This window comes from Haliotis rubra, unplaced genomic scaffold (assembly GCF_003918875.1).
Source record: "Haliotis rubra isolate DU_JTF1 unplaced genomic scaffold, ASM391887v1 Scf4, whole genome shotgun sequence".
Classification (NCBI taxonomy): domain Eukaryota; kingdom Metazoa; phylum Mollusca; class Gastropoda; order Lepetellida; family Haliotidae; genus Haliotis; species Haliotis rubra.
In genome coordinates, this window is record NW_025767079.1 from 7,360,422 (window position 1) to 7,381,242 (window position 20,821).

General features: G+C 40.4%; 1 long non-coding RNA gene across 2 annotated transcripts; it reads left to right on the forward strand.

Moving 5' to 3' along the window:
- Positions 1–115: 115 nt before the first annotated feature.
- Positions 116–19,486, forward strand: LOC124287216. 2 transcript variants are annotated; one of them, XR_006901222.1, is made up of 3 exons: positions 116–229; positions 18,915–19,358; positions 19,411–19,486. It is a non-coding gene; the product is annotated as an uncharacterized LOC124287216 (long non-coding RNA). The 2 variants fall into 2 exon arrangements; XR_006901221.1 differs by having other exon boundaries at positions 18,915–19,238; positions 19,291–19,461.
- The last annotated feature ends 1,335 nt before the right edge of the window (positions 19,487–20,821 follow it).

The window sequence follows — 20,821 nt, forward strand, 5'->3', positions numbered from 1 at the left end:
TCCTGTTGTTGTTGTTGTTTTATTGCATATATGACTTTATCTGTGACCTAAGGAAAACAAACAATGGCCCCTCTATTCGTGGAATATACATACCCTGTGTTTTACTAGCCCATGATACAATCTATCTTCAGCCCACTCATATCTTCAACCCTGAGCTGTCTACAGACTTTTCTTCCTTCAGTTCGCTCAAATGCCAAATCATTGATACTCACCTACAACGTCACTAAGAGTAAGTCACTTATTTTCTGTAAACCAGGAGAGTTCCATGATAAAGTAAAACTTTGGTGGTACATACAGTTGACACCTCTGACTCTGTCAAGTAAGGGGGAATAATAATATACAGTTATTTATCCTGTAGGGAAAGAGTCACGTCTTGTTGCTGAAAAGCAAAGCAATTGTAAATTCACTGCGATAGCTTGGCCTGAACATCTCTGACCTCCATCCTGCTACATGTGTTAATATGTGGAAACAAATGATTCTATCTACAAGCTATTTTGGGTGTGAACTGCTACCAGCCTTATACGGTAACGAGCTCCAATTGATTGAACGCACTCAGCGCTACTTTGCTCGCCATATGCACAGATCTGTTTCAAACTTAGGAATGTGGTCAATGAATGGTTACATAAACAAATGTAGATTACAATTATTAGAAAGGTTCTCTAATAATGATTGCAGCTCGAAACGAATGATCTATTCTGTGCTCATATTACTACCCATGAGCCTACTAATACTAGCCGCCGACAAGTATATGTAGTAACCTCCTACATACTGCTAAGAAATATCACTTAGACCACTATATCAAAGAATTTATTATCAGCGGTTCATTCCCAAGTAAGTCAGCTTGGCGATCTATTGTAATCAGACACCTCTCGTAGAATGAACAAAATAGTTTGGAGAGAGAGAAAAGCACAGAGGTGAGGTGAAATTGGGTTTAACGTCGTGCTTGAGAATATTTCGCTCATATGACGACGTGCATGCGTGTGTATGTGTATGTGCGGCTGCTGGTACTAGCCCAGACTGAAGCTGGTTTATAGTGCTAGCCCACTGAGATACCATGCCGCAGTGAAGCATGAATACCCCACTCAGACACATTATACTGACTCCGAGCCGATCAGTCCTTGTTGTACCCATTAATGCCGAGCGCCAGGCAGGGACCGACAAGTACCATATTTTAACGTCTTTTGGTATGACGCGGTCGGGGATCGAACCCGCGACCTTCCGCTCTCCGGGCGGACGCTCTAACCACTACACCACGGAGGCGGTAGAAAAGCACAGAGACCAGATGTCTAACGATACTACAAAATGCACACACTTTACCAATTCCCGTCCTTTATAATCTGATCCATATCTCTCCATATTAATTAAAGGCAACCCATACAACTCTGTGTCAACCACGGATCAAGTGGCAAAAGAATGTAACCGTTGTACTCGACATTGCTATGAATATGATTGCCATGTTATTTTACGCTGTGAATCTTTCATGTCCGACAGAAATAATTTCTTCCCCTGCCTGATTGCTAAACTTGATGTTGATATACTTGTGAAAATAGATATGCTTGACTACGATGATATGCTGTCATTGTTGCTCGACGCAGATATACATATGTGCATGACTTAACTGAAACAATTGACTATGATACACGGGAATACATAATACTGTCGTTTTGTCGCTTCGTACGGAATCTAAAGAAACATCTAATGTATATCTACTGAACACAATCGCCCTACTGCTCACAAATTGTACATTGTGAAATATGTTTTAAATAGCAGTGCAACAGATCACATGCCATGATTTGCTACAAATGTTGTAATTTTGTTTTATGCAAGTGATGTATTGTAAGTGATGTATTGTAAGTAATGTATTTGTTTTTGTATGATCTTCGGGTTTCAACTTTAGAGGAAATTCATTCATTCACTCACTCACTCTTCATTCATTCATTCATTCATTCATACTGGAGAATTGGAATGAAATGCAGTTAAGTATGTCACCCAAATCCTTGTAAAGCAATCCTTTGTATGATCTTTGGGTTTCATCTCTGGAGGAAATTCATTCATTAATTCATCCACGCACGCACGCACGCACGCACGCACGCACTCACTCACTCACTCACTCGGAAATGTGTGACGTTGTGTCTTTAAGTATGCCGCCCAAATCCAACCCAAAAACTAAACGCGTATTTGCCAGAATGACGTAAGACCAGGAACCCCGAAATGCACATGCAAACCTTTAACTGGATATCAGCTGTCAACACCCATTGCATAACACGCAGGAAAAATCCACCATTTGTCGGAGTGACACGGGCAACGTTATGGCCACGCATGACCACATGGCAAGAATGTGTCCTTATAACAGAGCTGTCATGCCCCGGTGGCTGGGACGTCCATTCGTGACAACCTCCCCTAATTCAGTATTGTTTGATTGTTTGTTGCATGTTGTTTGACGCCGCTCTCGGATATATTCCAGCTATATGTCTGTTGATCAAGTTGATTAAAGGTTTGTGGCGGCGGATTTCGATGGCTTCCAAACGTTTTCCTTTCGTGAAGTCCTGATTCTTTGTGGATAGAATTTCAACTTTGTCAAACTGGATTAGAGGGCTGGGGTACTCTTGTACTTGATCTGACATATTTTCTGTCTGCCTTGGCTGTGGGGGGTCACTTAGTTGTAGTCACTTTCAAATAAAAAAAGTACCTATTTTTGCCTCTGAAGGCGCATTTGAGGTATCTTGTTTTCTATGAACCTACTAGGTGAGGTGGGGTGAAATTGGGTTTAACGTCGTGCTTGAGAATATTTCGCTCATATGACGACGTGCATGCGTGTGTATGTGTATGTGTGACTGCTTGTACTAGCCCAGACTTAAGCTGGATTTATAGTGCTAGCCCACTGAGATACCATGCCGCAGTGAAGCATGAATACCCCACTCAGACACATTATACTGACTCCGAGCCGACCAGTCCTTGTTGTACCCATTAATGCCGAGCGCCAGGCAGAGACCAACAAGTACCATATTTTAACGTCTTTTGGTATGACGCGGTCGGGGATCGAACCCACGACCTTTCGCTCTCCGGGCGGACGCTCTAACCACTACACCACGGAGGCGGTCATGAACCTACTTAGACAGAGTTTGTTGTCCATAGGTAAGTGAAGATCCGGGTTAGAATTGATCTTGAGTAACCCATGCTTGTCGTAAGAGGCGACTAACGGGATCGGGTGGTCAGGCTCGCTGACTTGGTTGACACATTTCATCGTATCCTGATTGCGTAGATCGATGCTTATGCTGTTGGTCACTGGATTGTCTGGTCCAGACTCGATTATTTACAGACCGCAGCTAATGTCGATTGTGTCGATTATTTACAGACCGCAGCCATATATCTGGAATATTGCTGAGTGCGGCTAAAACTAAACTCACTCACTCCATAGGTAGGTCCAGTCATATTTCGGGTAATGTAACAGCTGAGGTCAATTGTAAAAAAGTGACGTAACCCACTGACTTGTCAGTAAAATTTCAAGTAATAATATTTGTTCTTTTCGTCACGTTTAGGAAATTGTTTTTTGGTTTGCTTGTTGTTTAACGAAGCAGTTTTAAGACATTTTCCATCTATATGACGGCGGTCTGTAAATAATCGTGTTTGTACCAGACAATCCAGTGACATCATGAGCATCGATCTACACAATTGTGATGCAACGACATGTGCCAACCAAGTCAGCGAGCCTGACCATCCGGTCCCGTCAGTCGCCTTTTACGACAAGCATGGGTTACTAGACACCAATTCTAACCCGGATCTTCATGAGTACAATATAAAAATAGAGCATGTTTCAATCATATCCGCCGTTGAAAGTAACCTCACAGGCAAACAACAACATGAACAATCTGTTCAACATCCGTGAGTAACCACCTGTCTTCACCAGCCTGTGAAAGACAGCCACTGCCCAAGCAACAGTGAACTGTGGAATACCTATGTACTTTGACACAGTTCACTATTTGTTACGAGGGAGGAGTGCAGAGAAAGGGACAGCCAGGTGTGCGAGAAAGGATTGAGACGGCACAGCACAGGCTAAGGAATCAAGGCTAAGGAATCAATAACTTCTCTAACACCTGGCTGTCCCTTTCTCTGCACTCCTCCCTCGTAACAAATAGTGAACTGTGTCAAAATTTTAATGATAGTTTCTTAAAGAACCTTTTTGGTGGAGTCCGGAAAATTTTCAAATATAAGAAAGCTGTTGGGTATTAGTAAATGATAAACATGTGTACTATTTATATTTATGTGGCAATTATGAACAATGATAAAATTTGCAATTCATCGGTCCGTTTCTGACTCAAACGGACTGTAGGCTTTATGTGATCACAGTCGCCATTTTGAAACGCCCATGTTTTGGTGATATAGAGATCGGTCTGGATTTATATTTCTTATTCCATGAAAGGAGAGTAGCAGGTAGGCTGATTTTCAAAGGTTTTAAAGTATTCCCTATTTCTACATGTTCCGAGTTTACTCCTGAATCAACCTTTTTAAAAACCACCAACCCCACTCCATGGTACCATACTGCTTATTTTGTCAGCACAGGTGCAAAGAGTCGCTTATGGTGCAAACGGTATTCGATGCTGTTAAACGTTATTCTTTTAAAACATGTATGTTACCGGTGATTCTGGAAATAGAATTATAGATGAATCGTTCACTGGACATACTTAGTATTTGTTTGTGCTAATGTTAGTGAAATCAGTAAAACAATGACAGAAGGCGCCATTTATTGATTAGAACAACGACCATAGTGGTTTTCCTCATAAACAGGAATGCGGAGTGAATAAATCGATGTCCCTAGAAACCGTCGGCGTATTAGCAACAATACATGACAATGATATAGAAGTGTTTTAATAATATACACACGGTTTGCAAATGTTTATTATTTAGGGAAAATACCCTTGCTCAAAGGGTTCAGGCTCATAACGCCGACCTTTCGACCCAACTTTACGGTTGGGTGAAATCTGAAGGTCGACGTCCTGAGACTAGTTTCACTTTGCCAGTTAATAATGGATTACGAGGGCAATGCAGGATCAAAGTGTTGTTAGAGGAGGATAATCCGGATTATGCGGATGAGAGCGCACCTAATGAGAAGATGACAACAGATGACAGATTTTTATTAGTTGACAGATTTTAGCATTTTTAAAAAATACATCGTAAATTCATATAGCATACATTTTTTCACAGATTTTAACCTAAATGCAATAGGTGGGATGCTGAATCAACAAACTGCCTCACGGACAGTGTTCCTTGTTCAAGCTGGTGACGGATGTCATCCAGTCGTCGCTCCAAATCCCTGTATTTCCTCTTCTTGGAGGGACGCTTCTGGCCAGCAGCATACTGGACTAGCTTGTTTTCGGTGTTGGTCTGTTCTCGTGACAAGAACGACACAATCTCGAAAATGTTTGGATGAGCCTCGCCGACGTATTTCTTCAGGCGGGAATGCCACCCTTCTAGGTGGTTGTTTGTTCTTGGCCCATCTGAGCTCCGGGCACCCGGGAAGGTGGGCATGGCAGCAACCATGGCTTTGGTCTCATCATTCCAACTTCCATCTCTCATGTCGATAAGGCCTTCTTCGTAGAGGGACTGCATGGGCTGGAGGGTCGAAGCTGCCTTCACCTTCAGCTTTTCTAGCGTCTCCTTCGCCTACAAAGAGCAAAGAATTATTAACCATTTGGTTCCATTTATTAAGCATCTGTTATAAAATTCCAAACTTTTCCATTTATTAAGCATCTGTTATAAAATTCGACAAATCTGTGGCAATAACAAAATTTATACATATATAAGACCAAGTAACGACCGCCGCGGGCTGTAGGGATGAATCTCTGATCTAGCTGTGCATTTGCCATTTCGAAATCGAATGTGAATCCTTTGGCCATTCCATAGATATTTATACCAAAGATATGAACAGTGTTCAATATTGGCACTCTGCTAAGTGTTATTGTAAACTTTTCAAGTGACATGTTCGACAAGTTCACCCTCAAGTGACATGTGCATGTACGACGAGTTCACCTTATCAAAACATCTAGAGTAGATTATCCTAAGCCTAATCAGAACCTAAACTTCAAAGAAAACCGCAGGTCGGCGTCCTGAGACTAGTGGAAAATCGAAAGGTCGGCGTCGTGAGACGACACCGCTCAAAGATAAGAAATGGAAAGGTTATGCCAATCCCCTGTATCATCCCCTGTATCATTATTGACCGTACCCAGAACTAATTCGGATGCCAGATTGATCGTGAAATCACTTAAACAATGACGGAGGCCGAATTTAATGAATAGAACAAATGACAACCGGCAGCTTGGGTTACCCTTGGTAATAATGTGTTAGTACCGTGAGCCTGGTTACGAGCGTGAATATGTGCGCCTTATAAATATACACTATTATTATTAAAGAACCACTAAACTTTGTTTTTTGTCACTCTTTTAACCATTACATATGAAAGATTTGTGGTTAGTCTTATGCGGAACACCAAATTTATTCTTTAAAAACTTGAGGTTATTTAATACCGAGCGATTAAAAGTTGCCAAAAAGTCGCCTGCTTCCCTCTCGCCCGCCAACGAAACCACAGACAGGTTACGTAACTCTGTCGCCAGAGCACTGCAGTGACGTCATATGAGGAACGATTTTCAGTTAGTTGTATAGAAAATGTGTAGCACGCTCATCATTTTGATGATTTCTCGACATCAACGACGACATGCCGAATCGTTGCTTTGTCGTCAATTGCTCCTAGGGGTCGGGCGATGGTGTCCCCATGCACAGATTTCCACAGGACCCCGCAGTTCGTGCTAAATGGGTTATGTTTGTGAGTGCGAAGCGAGCGTTGTGGAAGCCTGAAACGATATCTTACTTGTGTTCAGATCGCTTCACGGAAGTTAAAGAATCAAAACTACTTACTAGTTGTAGTAAAATATGCATATGATTGATGACCATAAAGATTTTCTATGACACAACTTGTAACATAACGATTTCTTCCTCGGAAGTGAGGTTGTGGTCGAAGTAACAATAATATTGTAAGTAGTACTATATTGACACCCACCTCGCTGCCACGAGAGAAATTGTTATGTTATACGCTTTGTCATGCAAAATCCTATTGGCCATCAATAAAATACATATTTTACTACCAGTAGAAAGTAGTTTTGATTTTGTAACTCGGTGGAAACAAACCTAAATACCATTTATCCTCAGACTGGCGGATGTTCCCGACAGGGCGCCGCCATTTTTAAAAATAAAAAAATCTGTTAGAATTAAGGAGATTATAGTTTGTTTTCATCAAGTTAGAAAATCAAGACTACTTTCTACTCGTAGTTAAATATGTATTGAAATCATAACCAAACGGATTTTGCATGACACAACTTATAACATAACGATTTCTTCCACGGAAGCGAGGTGGGGGTCGAAGTCACAATACTGCGCGATAAATTTCTTGCTACATTCCCATGGTTAATGTCCACTCACCAGTATGTAGATACTAGTCAATGTGCGTCTTTATATTTGGTCTTATAATCCTAATTAGTTTATTATCATACTTGTATGCATTTTGAAACTAAATAAAAAGCAGACGATCTGCTGATACTTATAGTGAATTTATAACAGAACTGTAATATCTAGACATTTTATAGTTTGCCAATGTGAATCATAATTCGCACACACACCCTAGTGCATGTTGTCTGTCTCATTACACTTCACGGTGAAAACAATGATTCTGTTGAATGCTACGACAAATGAATAAAAACAAAATGCAAATATTAAAATTAAAACAGATTAAAGTTATAGGAACAATATCAGGCCATTACCTTGTTCGAGGAATGTATCCATCAATATCCACAAAACTGTTCCAAATGATGTGTCTTTTAACAGTTTAATATACGAAAAAGTGATAAATCTTTTCAGGTATTGGTGTATAATCTCATTGGTCACCCAAGATAGCACACCTGGCAACTAATTGCATAATGTCCGCCTTTCTTTAAAAACAGTAATTTAGTTAGCCAATAATGGGCAATCAATCAATGTATTGCCGGTTAATCCTTTGAAAGAAGGACGTTGTTTTACGCAGACACCGACACGACAGAGTGTATTCAGTATAGATTAGTAAATCTACATACATAAACACTACCTTTTGACAATTCCGCTGTGTCAGATAAAAGTAATTAATCAATCAGCGTGTTATCGGTTAATCCTTTGATCGATGTTTATAATGTTGAATATTTACTCCAGACACAAGAAATGCCAAATGGGAACCTTTGTCGGGTAATTTAAGTGTGTTACCACTAATTATACCTGTTATAAATTCATTAACTGACCATCAAGTGAATGATGACAAATAACATGTGTAGGTTTATACCACCTAACACGGGTTACAACAAGGGAGTATTAATTGCTGTATTGCATGTGAAAACTTATGGGCCGACACTGTTTTGAGAATACAAACAGATTTTTACATGACATGATTAAATATCGAGGTAAAAAAGCACAGAAATGGGATCAATTTGGATCAGTCATTATACAAATAGGGCCTAACGACACCAATCGATTTTGACAGAATCGTCTATGAAAACAAGTTGTAACTCGGAAACTAGGCAAAGCATGAGACAAAATTAAATGACAGTAGATTGTGAGAACATATAGCTTTCATTTTCCACAACAATTGTCACGATTTCAGGTTTATACAAGCCTGTAAACAAGATAATTTAACCCCTAAAATGTAGATGAATTCTGCACAGGCCCTCCAAGCTATTCCTCATATGACGTCACAGAGTCGCGCCGCTCTGATTGGTTGAAATTTCGTTCGCGGGTGAGAATTTTGTGCACTGTTGTCAAAAAGGTCGATTTAAGTCAATTAAAGGTCGAAATGAGTAGTTTTAATGACGGGGTTTCATTTATAACGATGCGAGATAGTGATTTATGTATTTTTACCCCCTAGGGTTTATGTGACCTTTACTCTTGTCAATAATGTCCATGGGATCACTGTCTGTACTAGGTTCAGCATGAATTGATAAAGAATAAATCACTTGCATTCTGTAAACACGCTGGGTCATAGTTTGGTGACGCTACAACTGACATGTAATCAAACCTGGCAGAATTATGACAGACTGTAACCAGTACGGCAAAGAAAGATGTGAAGGTTCGGTATACGAGATCAAAGCTGTTGTCAATGTCCCGTTAGGTATTAATATGTGTTGTAGTTCCGAGTTATCTCAGCCAGTCAAGCGAGACGTCTGTCACAGAGCGAACAAAACATCTGGTAAGAGAGACGGTAGAAGTTGGCTATCCATAGAACTTGGGTTTCCTTCATATTTCCAACTTCTATGCCTCTCAAAGAAGAAATGGATAGGTTATGTCAATCCCCTGTATCAACCGACTTCAGGATAACATATTTCTGTCGTGGTAAAGCACAAACAACTACGGGGCGTCTACCGATTGGGAGAGGTTCAGTGATGACCTTGAATAGGCTCAACGGAAATCTATTGTCGGTGGCTTGATCAGTGAAAATACTGTGTCCGGGCTTGCTACCTCCATTGTGGAAGGTCCTCCATCGGTTGGAATGAATCGTAAACAAGACACAATGGCAACTGCGACATGGTCCCATAGTGTCCGACTATGAGGGGGAAATGGATTTCATTAATCCACAGCCTGCTGAATTGTTTTCAATCTCGTTAGCCCTCCCAGATGGCTGGATGAATTTATTTCAATAAAATGGGTGGATAATTTCAAAAGGTTGGGCTTCGTCAAATAAGGGACACTTGAACCAATATTCTGTATATCAATACACGACAGAAACGTACACATTATTATCCCAACGTATCCTGATATTTTAAAACATGCAGAGGGACAATTGAACCGATATTTGCACATTAATACAACATAGAAAAGTACACGTTATTATCTCAAACGTATCCTGATATTTACAAACATGCAGAGGGACAAGCGAACCAATACTTGCATATCAATATCATATTGAAAGGTACACATTATTATCCAAAACATATACTGATATTTTCAAGCATGCAGAGGTTGAGGCCAAAGCGAAGTTATAACACGTGAGTAAACGTAATGCTTAAATGTGGAATATGAGGAACCTCTATTAATCGTTACATCTGTGGATACTGATTTCAATAACCATATGTCCTTTGTCTTATATTTAAGTGAGCTTGAATTCGTATTTTGTATGTGAAGATATTTGCGCGATGCAAATGCAAACAATACACACAAATAACTATGCCGAATAAGTTTACATCGCTCATTTGACATCTTTAGACGCAATATTTCTACAGACACATGCAAAGATAAGCTTCAACAATAGGCGCGCGAAAATTTACGTTTATGCGTTTTTTAAATAATGCATATATTAATGCATATGTATTCAATGCATATTTTCAGTTATAGTTTCACATAAAATTTGGGAGTATCTGACATGCTTCTGGCTTCAGAGCAGTTGCATTTAACATACATACGTTTACACAATACGTGAAAATCCTTGGTTAATACTGATGGTAGATTTGTTAATGCTTAATTGCTTACAGCTGTGAACAGACTTTAACATTTTCGTATTTTTTTATGTTGATAGAGCTATTTGCTCCCCCAAAATGATACGGTGTATAGACACTGACATTTTAGCAATGTATTAGAAGAGTGTAAAAGACCAATCTATCGTTTATCTGAATACCAGGACTGTAGAAAAGTAATCCTTTGACGTTATTTATATAGCGTGAAAAATACATGGATAAATTTTGGCAGAGGGTTACTAATGTTGGTGAGGCAATAATATGTTTATTAGAAATTTTATCATTAAAGGAACGAGGCACGTAAGTGTTTAATGATATCAATAATATCAACATGAGTTGATAAAGTTACAAATATATGAGGCTTGCTGACGATATATTTACTTTTTATGAACGAGTGTTGATATATTTCATATCAGAAGAGATTTTATCTACACTAGACGCCAAAAGAAACGTTACCTTCCTACCTTTATGAATTACCGAAAAACTATCACAGATATGTTTGAAGGTTTTAGTTTACAAGAAAGCTTAACAACACAGCTTTATGCAAATTACGAAACAAAATTCTCAAATGCATTCATATTTAGGTGAAATGCATCTTTTTCGGAAGAGTTAAATTGTCCTATATTCGTCCAGGCCAAAATAAACCAATAATAGTGATTTAGATGTCCAAAAGAAAGGTTGAAATAAATTTCTGTTTTGGGACAATGATAAACCATTGTAAGTCACCATTTTTCACCTATTAAAACAAGAAACAACTGTTGTAGAGTGTGTAAAATTGTAAAATAACCATTCCTATGATTTCAGTCTTTTAAAACATTTTCTGCTGATTTGCATTTGTGAAAACAAGTAAAACGTGTCTTTGATATTGTGAAAAAATGTTTAGGAACATCTAAAATTATCTTTGTTAACAATTTTGCTTGCAAAGTAACATTTTTCGATTTTCTGTTGACACATAGCAATATCAATCGCCAAAACGCAGCAATATTCAAGCAGTATTTGCGTCCATTTAACATGTAGAATGATTTTATAGGGTATGAAGAGAGCCTAGAATACATGATATGATACACAAGTACGAGAAATATGCCACGATTAACAGCTGAAGAGAGAGAAAGAGCCATTGGGGTGGTGCAGATGGGGTCGACATACAATGCTGTTGCCAACGCCCTCGGATGCCACCGTATCACGGTTAAAGACTTATTCAGGGGTTTAGACAGACTGGGGTCACCGTAGACAGACCAAGATGTGGTCGTCCACGCATCACAACGCCAACTGAAGATAGGTACCTCCGTCATTAAGGAAGGAGGGTAACGTTTCTTTTGGCGTTTAGTGTATCATCAAAAAGCACTCTTCATTAGTTTTCAATAAAAAATGTACAGGGCCCGGTTGTTCAAAACTCGATTATCTTTTAACCAGCCGTTAAGTACATTTAACCGCCTGGGCCCGGTTGTTCAAAACTCGGTTATCTTTTAACCAGCCGTTAAGTACATTTAACCGACTGTTAACTAATAACAGAGGATTATCTTGTTGTTCAAAACTCTGTTAACTTTTAACAGGTTGTTAACGTGACGTTAAGTTAACACACCTAAGGACCGCCCCTAACTTTTTAACAGTGTGGTTAACTCGCAAATGGCGTTCATGGCTAACACTGCTTTCATGATGCCAGTTCAGCAAAGAAAGGATAGGGTGTATCGTGGACTGGACTTTGATATTGGAAATTATTCTGACGAAGAGTTACATACGAAACTGTATCTATGCACATCATAGGAACTAAAATACAGGTTGTACAAGTACATGATGCCTACGTTTCATCTTTTAACACTTGTGGAAAGGTTTAATGCTTTACTACACTAAATGTGTGAATTTCTTCTGTAAATATTATTCAAACAAACATAACACGTACACCCTATACCCATGTATGATATGATATTGAACAAGGCTACATGTAGATAATTAAATTAGTTTCATGAAAAAAATATCCGAATGATTACATTATGATACTGAAAGTGTAATCGGCGGGGTATGGTGATTGTGTATATGTTGTAAGGGGGTTGGAATAGCCCTAAAATGACGTCATCATCGAACACCTGGCTGACCTCATTTCACAGGGGTGTCCATGACCTTGTACTGAGCTGACCTTGGGATAAACCACTTTTCCAAGAGGTATTTTTAGATCAGGAGCATAGCAACCGAAAGAGAATGACATCATGGTAGTCATGTAGATTTACATGTGTAAGAGTGTGATGTTCATTGTACAATACTGTGTGTATTTGTAACTATTTGAGAATAAATCAATTTTGGTTGTCATTGGTTGATGTGGTGTATAAAAGTCCTAACAAAAGGTAGGTGAAGGGAGAGCAGAGTGGCACAGTGGAAGCGCACTGGGCTCATAACCCAGAGGACCGTGGATCGAAACCACGCTCTGCTAACAACATGTTTTTAGGAGTTAGAATTAGGGCTAGCAGACATCTATATAAAGGACAGAAACGGTGATTTAGCTTCATTTAGCCGTAGACCCGTGATAGTGACACTTCATCTAAAACTTCTGTGTGAGAGTCAGTATTCATTCTGAACAAGAAAATGAACAGAAGATACTGGAGACCCTATTTGGACGATCCTAAGAAATGGACCAAATATTACTATTTGCAGGCTAAAGGATATCCCAATCCCTTTACTAACGTGGATGATTATGTGATCTATTATGAGAAACAAGGCGTCAAGATGGACCTACCCCTTCTACAGACAAGTTTGCTCTCACGTCTCCAACCCAACAAGTCGTTCAACAGGCCAAAGCTCGTATTCAGATGCAGGAGAACGGGGAAACTGAAGCCAAAATAATGACTTCCTCCCAGAGTCGCACAAAGAAACGGAAGACGTGTTTTTAGATAAAAGCAGCTAGTAGACAGGTTCTTTGCCATTTAGACTCGGACCACCATGCAGTCAGCAAAGTGTCCTGTGTGCTATAAGACGTTTTCCAGAAGGGATGCCATGCTTAGACATCTCAGGAATCAACACAGACAAGCATTGCAGCCACCACCACCACCACCACGAGCACAACCACCACAAGCTCCACCACCACCATCACCACGAGCAGCACCACCACAAGCTCCATCACCATCACCACCACCACCACCACCACCACCACCACCACCACACCAGCACCACCACCACCACCTCCGCCACCACCACCACCACCACCACCACGAGCACCACCACCACAAGTACCATCACCTATGATGCAACCAGTGCAACCACATGTGGGTGCTTTGGAAGAATGTAGACTGATACACCCCTTCACCATGATTGTCTCAGGGCCCACCTCCTGTGGGAAAACGTACTTAGTGAAACAGATTCTAGAACGGATGAACATTAAACCTTATCCTGAACGTATTATTTGGCTCTACAAACGATGGCAGCCCTTGTATAACACCATTCAAACCCATGTTTATCCCTATGTGGAATTTCATCAAGGCATTCCTTCTGATCTCGAAAGGATGCGTTTCTGGACCCCATGTGGTGAATGTGGTGATCCTCGACGATTTAATGTCGACAGCGAGCAAAGATCCACGCATTACAGATCTGTTTACGGAAGGAAGTCATCATCGTAATCTCTCAGTGATAGCCTTGAACCAGAATTTGTATTTCAGTAAGGATCCCACACAACGAAGAAACTGCCATTATCTGCTTCTGTTCAACAACCCTATCGATCAACAACCCATCATGACTTTGGCGAGGCAAATGTATCCAGGTAACACAGACCGTTTCATGGAGCCGTTTCAAAGGGCGATCCAGAAACCATATGGTTACTTGTTGGTTGATCTAAAACCCCAAACACCTCCCCATTTGCGACTTTGCCCCAATGCATTCAGCTTAAAAGGAGACATCCAAGCTAGGACCATTCAGTCCGAGTTAGACTTTCGGCGTGAGCAGACGTGTGAAGAAAACCTCCCAACCATGCCATCTTGTGATGACTGTGGACTCATGTTTCAAGACGTGCATGATTTGCAAAAACACAGAAGAAACTGGTGTCCTGTAAAGTCTTCAGTGGGTCCACCGGGAATACCCCAAGTTAAAAGGAAGAGGGAGGAAGACGACAACTTCTCTCTTGTGAAGGCACCACGTACACTGTCAGATTGTGACTATTGTGGTCAAGTGTTTAGCAATAACCACAACTTACAAAGACATTTACACGATAAACAATGTCCTGAAATGGAAAATGATGATGATGAATCATTAAACGATGTCACACAAAACAACAGGGAAAAAAAGATGGCTGATCTCGAAGAGCAAGGTATAAGACAAATGTATTCACGTACACGTGAGCTGAATAAAGACTTTTTGGATGAGAAACGACAGTTGTACATGAAAAGAGGTTTAAACGAAGACACGATTCAAGCCAAACTGAACAAATCCATGTGGAGCACGTTTAAAGAGACGTATGCCCGGTTTATTACTTATCTGTACCATATGCAGTATGGTCCAAAGACACAAGGAATACTGAAACAAGTAGGAGACACAAATAATCTGTATCATGATGTGTTTTCCAATCTGTACCAATATAAGTCTTGGGTCGAAGGCTTGACCGAAGATGATAATGCAGACATAACATCTGATGAAGAGAGTGAAGGCCATGACGATTAGGAACGGTGATAAGACAACAGATGTAAAGTAGACTTCTGGGAGCGCTCCTATCCCGTAGTTGTACTCGTTTGAAACGGAGCTAATAAAAAAATGAAATCAGTTTATCTTGTTTTTTTTGTCATGTATACCTCGTTGGGAGTCACATTAACTTAGTGCGCCTAGTGGCAGCAAGATGCTCCCCGGGGAGTTGAGAATGGTAATATGGCTGTGATTGACATCCAAGGAAAAAGTTACCAGCCCTTTGAGCATGCATGCGGTATGGACTATAGTGCTATATAAATACCCATATAAAAATAATATACACCTGTGCGTTGTCATTTATGATTACTCTTTCATGCTAACACTATACAATTACACCCCATTCCTGATGGAATTTTAGAAAGTTGAAAGTTGCTGACACGCCCTAGCTAGCGTTCATTCTAACAAGCATTTTTATTTATGGGTGTTTTACACTCGCGAGGAATGTCGTCAGGCTATAACTGTCGACAGAAACTCCCTCCCTCTGCCACAGCAGTGCCCCCGTCCCTCCTCTACCCCTCCCGCCAAGCATAGTCCCACACACGCAAATGTGGGTCACCAGATCGCGTCTCTGCTAGCACTGTGAGAGGGAGAGTCTGTTGCACGACACAATCCCAGATATACCATATGTTCTATTTACATGGAAGGTGCAATATTAGTCTCATGTGTTTTGGTGGTTGATTCATTTAATACAATCACAAACATATGGGATTTGGGTATAACATCTCAATATCATCCCTGATTCCTAATTTTATCGCATTACAAAGCAGGATACAATGACAATATGGATTGGATATTCAAATATGGAATGTGAATACCGGTAAGTTTGAAATACATTTGAAAATCTATTGAGTTGGGTTGTTTTGGTGATGGTCAAGACAAACTCAAACCATTTTCATGAACGCTGATTGCATTGAACAAAAGTGTTATAAAACCCGTGAACTGAACCCGTATCATTTCTTTTACACATATGTGTGCACATGTTAGACTAGACTAATGTTTAGTCTCTGAATGCATTATCTTGATAGTAACAAACAAACCTATTTAAATTGACAAGGAGCCCAAGGCAGACCTGGGGGGAAATCTAGACTTCATTTAGAGCCTTAGCACTGCAGGGATGGCTACTGTAGGCAAAATAATATGGTTCAGGGACCGTGAGACAGGCTTATGTTAGACCCACGATTTTGAGTACAACTTGAGGAGGTATCATATTACACCTCGGCTGAGTGAGACGAGGGAAGTGTGTGGAGGCTGCGAGTGTTAATTCACCATGCCTCAACGGCGCGCGCTCTGAGATAACAGATTTTCTCCACAGGCCACAAGGTTATTGAGTATGGAAAATATAAACATTTTGTAAGAGGACAAAATGATAACTTCAACTAACTGTCAGAGGGGGGTTTATATAGGTAAGATTGAAACCGGATGAAACTAGTTTGTGGTCAGTGGTCCAGTCAGTCCGATAGTTGTTCTACGCTGATTGGCCTAAATAAATGGCGTGATGTCATGGTGTGATGCTATGATGTGTTTCCCACGGGGGCGCACGGTCATAGACCCCTTGGTCAGGGTGAGTCACACCGGAGTGAATTGGCTGAATGCTGATTGGTCCAAAATAGTGGCATGATGTCATGGTGTGATGCTATGATGTGACGCCGGATCCCACGGTCATTGACACCCCTTTGAAACGAGGTCAGCCAGGTGTTCGATGATGACGTCATTTTAGGGCTATTCCAACCCCCTTACAACATGTATACTCTTATTCTACCGACCTTCACCTCAGAGAAATTGCCAAATACACTCCCATTTTAAGAAAGAGAAGAAGCCAGAAATGCCGATTATTACCGTTGTCGTTCTCCGTGATTTTGCGTCAGTCATGGCGTCACGCAGCACAGAAACTTGACAGTTTCGTGTAAACACATCACATTCCTGTATTGTATCTATACTGTATATATGTTGGTATGAATAGGATATCTGTTGGGGTGAATAGGAAAACTGTTGATATGAATAGTAAATCTGAAATCTGTTGGTACGAAGGAGAAATTGTTGGTACGAATACGAAATCTGTTGGCATGAATAGGAAATCTGTTGGCATGAATAGGAAAACTGTTGGTATGAATTGGAGAAAATGTTAGTAGGAAAATGTTAGCCGCTTTTAGCAATATTCCAGCAACATCACGGCGGGGGACACCAGAAATGGGCTTCACACATTGTATCCATGTGGGGATTCGAACCCGGGTCTTCGCCGTGACGAGCCAACGCTTAAACCATTAGGCTACCCCACCGCCCCGGTATGAATTGGAGAAAATGTTGGTACAAATAAGAAATCTGTTAGTATGAAAAGGAAAACTGTTGGTATGAATAGGAAATCTGTTGGTATGAATAGGGAATCTGTTGTCATGAATAGGAAATCTGTTGGTATGAATAGGAAATCTGTTGGCATGAATAGGAAATCTGTTGGTATGAATAGGAAAACTGTTAGTATGAATAGGAAATCTGTTGGTACGAATACGAAATCTGTTGGTATGAATAGGAAAACTGTTGGTATGAATAGGAAATCTGTTGGTATGAATAGGAAATCTGTTGGTATGAATAGGAAATCTGTTGGTATGAATAGGAAATCTGTTGGTATGAATAGGAAATCTGTTGGCATGAATAGGAAATCTGTTGGTATGAATAGGAAATCTGTAGGTACGAATACGAAATCTATTGGTATGAATAGGAAATCTGTTGTTATGAATAGGAAATCTGTTGGTATGAATAGGAAACCTGTTGGTATGAATAGGAAAACTGTTGATGCACAAGACCTGCGATATGGACGAGCGTACAGCTTGTTCAGATGGATCTCAGATACTCTAAATATGCATGGCACGGGAGGTCAAATGGCACAAACAGCAGGTCGAGTTAACTTCATTAAATAGTCGAGCAGAGATTGTTATTAATGTTGCGTTCGTGCGAGGCATGCATACACGGATTAGTTGCTGCTGCTGCCTAAAAGCCCAAATCGGAAACATTAAACCATCTGTAGCTTCTTTTTTTAAGAAAGTTAGGACATTGCTGACGATTTCTCGACACTGAGATGTCAAACGGCGACCTTGTCTTGGCTGTTCAGACATGTTGACAATCAACTGACAAAGGTGCACCCCTTCACAATAATAGACCCAACCAGTTGTGACAGGGTCACGCAATGCACTGGCATTCACTTGAACAGGTCAAGCTGAACAAGCTGTACCACTTTTTATCTGTGGTTTTGACGTCGCTGGTCAGTCTTTCTAGCCAGTTCATCGGTTTAGAGACGACGGTTTAAAATTTGAACATTACCTAATCATTTGTAACAAGACTAGAAACTACGTATTCCTTTTTGTACCATGATACAATCCAAGGCACATTATCATGTAATATGTCATATATGTATAAGTTTTTGCTTTCGTTGTCAGAAAGAGAAAGACAGGATGATATTTTAAGATTTAACACATGCTTCAGTCTGTTTCTGATGAAACACCTATTGTCTTTCAAGATATATTGACCTAACAAGTGCGCGTAGATTCCTTTTGCTTACGCAACAACGCTTTTGACTGCCTAGATAATCTCATCGTAAGGTTGTACAAGCGTTAACAGACAAGCCGCAATGTAATTATCTTCGATCCGAATGGACATAAATCATTGAAACACGAAGTATTGGTTTATATAGCTACATTGTCCACCTCATGAACAGAAACGTATTTGAGAATTTTTTTACGATTTCAGATTAAAAGACCTAAGATGAGCAACAACAGCCGCAGGGATTCACAGAAGAATGATCAGGACAGAAAAACCGTAAGCATTTTTCACTGCCGAGACATTTTACTGCACGGTACTACACACTGAATCAAGGCTAGACTGAATGTAGGCATCTACTAAACTAGACACAATACACAACGTGAAGAGGTTATCCATTAGACGTGGCGTTGTACATACACTACCGTATGTAGTGGAACATGAAATGCCACTCATAGTAGTAGTGGAACCAGTAACAATTCTTTGAACAGCATATTTCGATTTACACTATGACCCTAATCAACAATCTACAAGGTGATACGTCAGACAGGTGCTGTCCAGTAGAGTCTGATACACAATATACAAGGTGATACATCAGACAGGTGTTGTCCAGTAGAGTCTGATACACAATCTAACAGGTGATACATCCGACAGGTTTTATCCAGTAGAGTCTGATACACAATCTACATGGTGATACATCAGACAGGTGTTGTCCAGTAGAGTCTGATACACAATCTACAAGGTGATACATCAGACAGCTGTTGTCCAGTAGAGTCTGATACATAATCTAAAAGGTAATACAGGGGACATGTGTTGACCAGTAGAGTCTGATACACAATCTACAAGGTGATACATCAGACAGGTGTTGTCCAGTAGAGTCTGATACACAATCTACATGGTGATACATCAGGCAGGTGTTTTCCAGTAGAGTCTGATACACAATCTACAAGGTGATACATCAGACAGGTGTTCTCCAGTAGAGTGTGATACACAATCTAAAAGGTGATACATCCGACAGGTTTTATCCAGTAGAGTCTGATACACAATCTACAAGGTGATACATCAGAAAGGTGTTGTCCAGTAGAGTCTGATACACAATCTACATGGTGATACATCAGACAGGTGTTGTCCAGTAGAGTCTGATACACAATCTACAAGGTGATACATCAGACAGCTGTTGTCCAGTAGAGTCTGATACACAATCTAAAAGGTAATACAGGGGACATGTGTTGACCAGTAGAGTCTGATACACAATCTACAAGGTGATACATCAGACAGGTGTTGTCCAGTAGAGTCTGATACACAATCTACATGGTGATACATCAGGCAGGTGTTGTCCAGTAGAGTCTGATACACAATCTACAAGGTGATACATCAGAAAGGTGTTGTCCAGTAGAGTCTGATACACAATCTAAAAGGTGATACATCCGACAGGTTTTATCCAGTAGAGTCTGATACACAATCTACAAGGTGATACATCAGACAGGTGTTGTCCAGTAGAGTGTGATACACAATCTACATGGTGATACATCAGACAGGTGTTCTCCAGTAGAGTGTGATACACAATCTACAAGGTGATACATCAGACAGATTTTATCCAGTAGAGTCTCATACACAATCTACAAGGTGATACATCAGACAGGTGTTCTCCAGTAGAGTGTGATACACAATCTAAAAGGTGATACATCCGACAGGTTTTATCCAGTAGAGTCTGACACACAATCTACAAGGTGATACATCAGACAGGTGCTGTCCAGTAGAGTTTGACACACAATCTACAAGGTGATACATCAGACAGGTGTTGTCCAGTAGAGTGTGATACACAATATACAAGGTGATACATCAGACAGGTGTTGTCCAGTAGAGTCTGATACACAATCTACAAGGTGATACGTCAGACAGGTGTTGTCCAGTAGAGTGTGATACACAATCTACAAGGTGATACATCAGACAGGTGCTGTCCAGTAGAGTGTGACACACAATCTACAAGGTGATACAACAGACAGGTGTTGTCCAGTAGAGTCTGACACACAATCTACAAGGTGATACATCAGACAGGTGCTGTCCAGTAGAGTGTGATACACAATCTACAAGGTGATACATCAGACAGGTGTTGT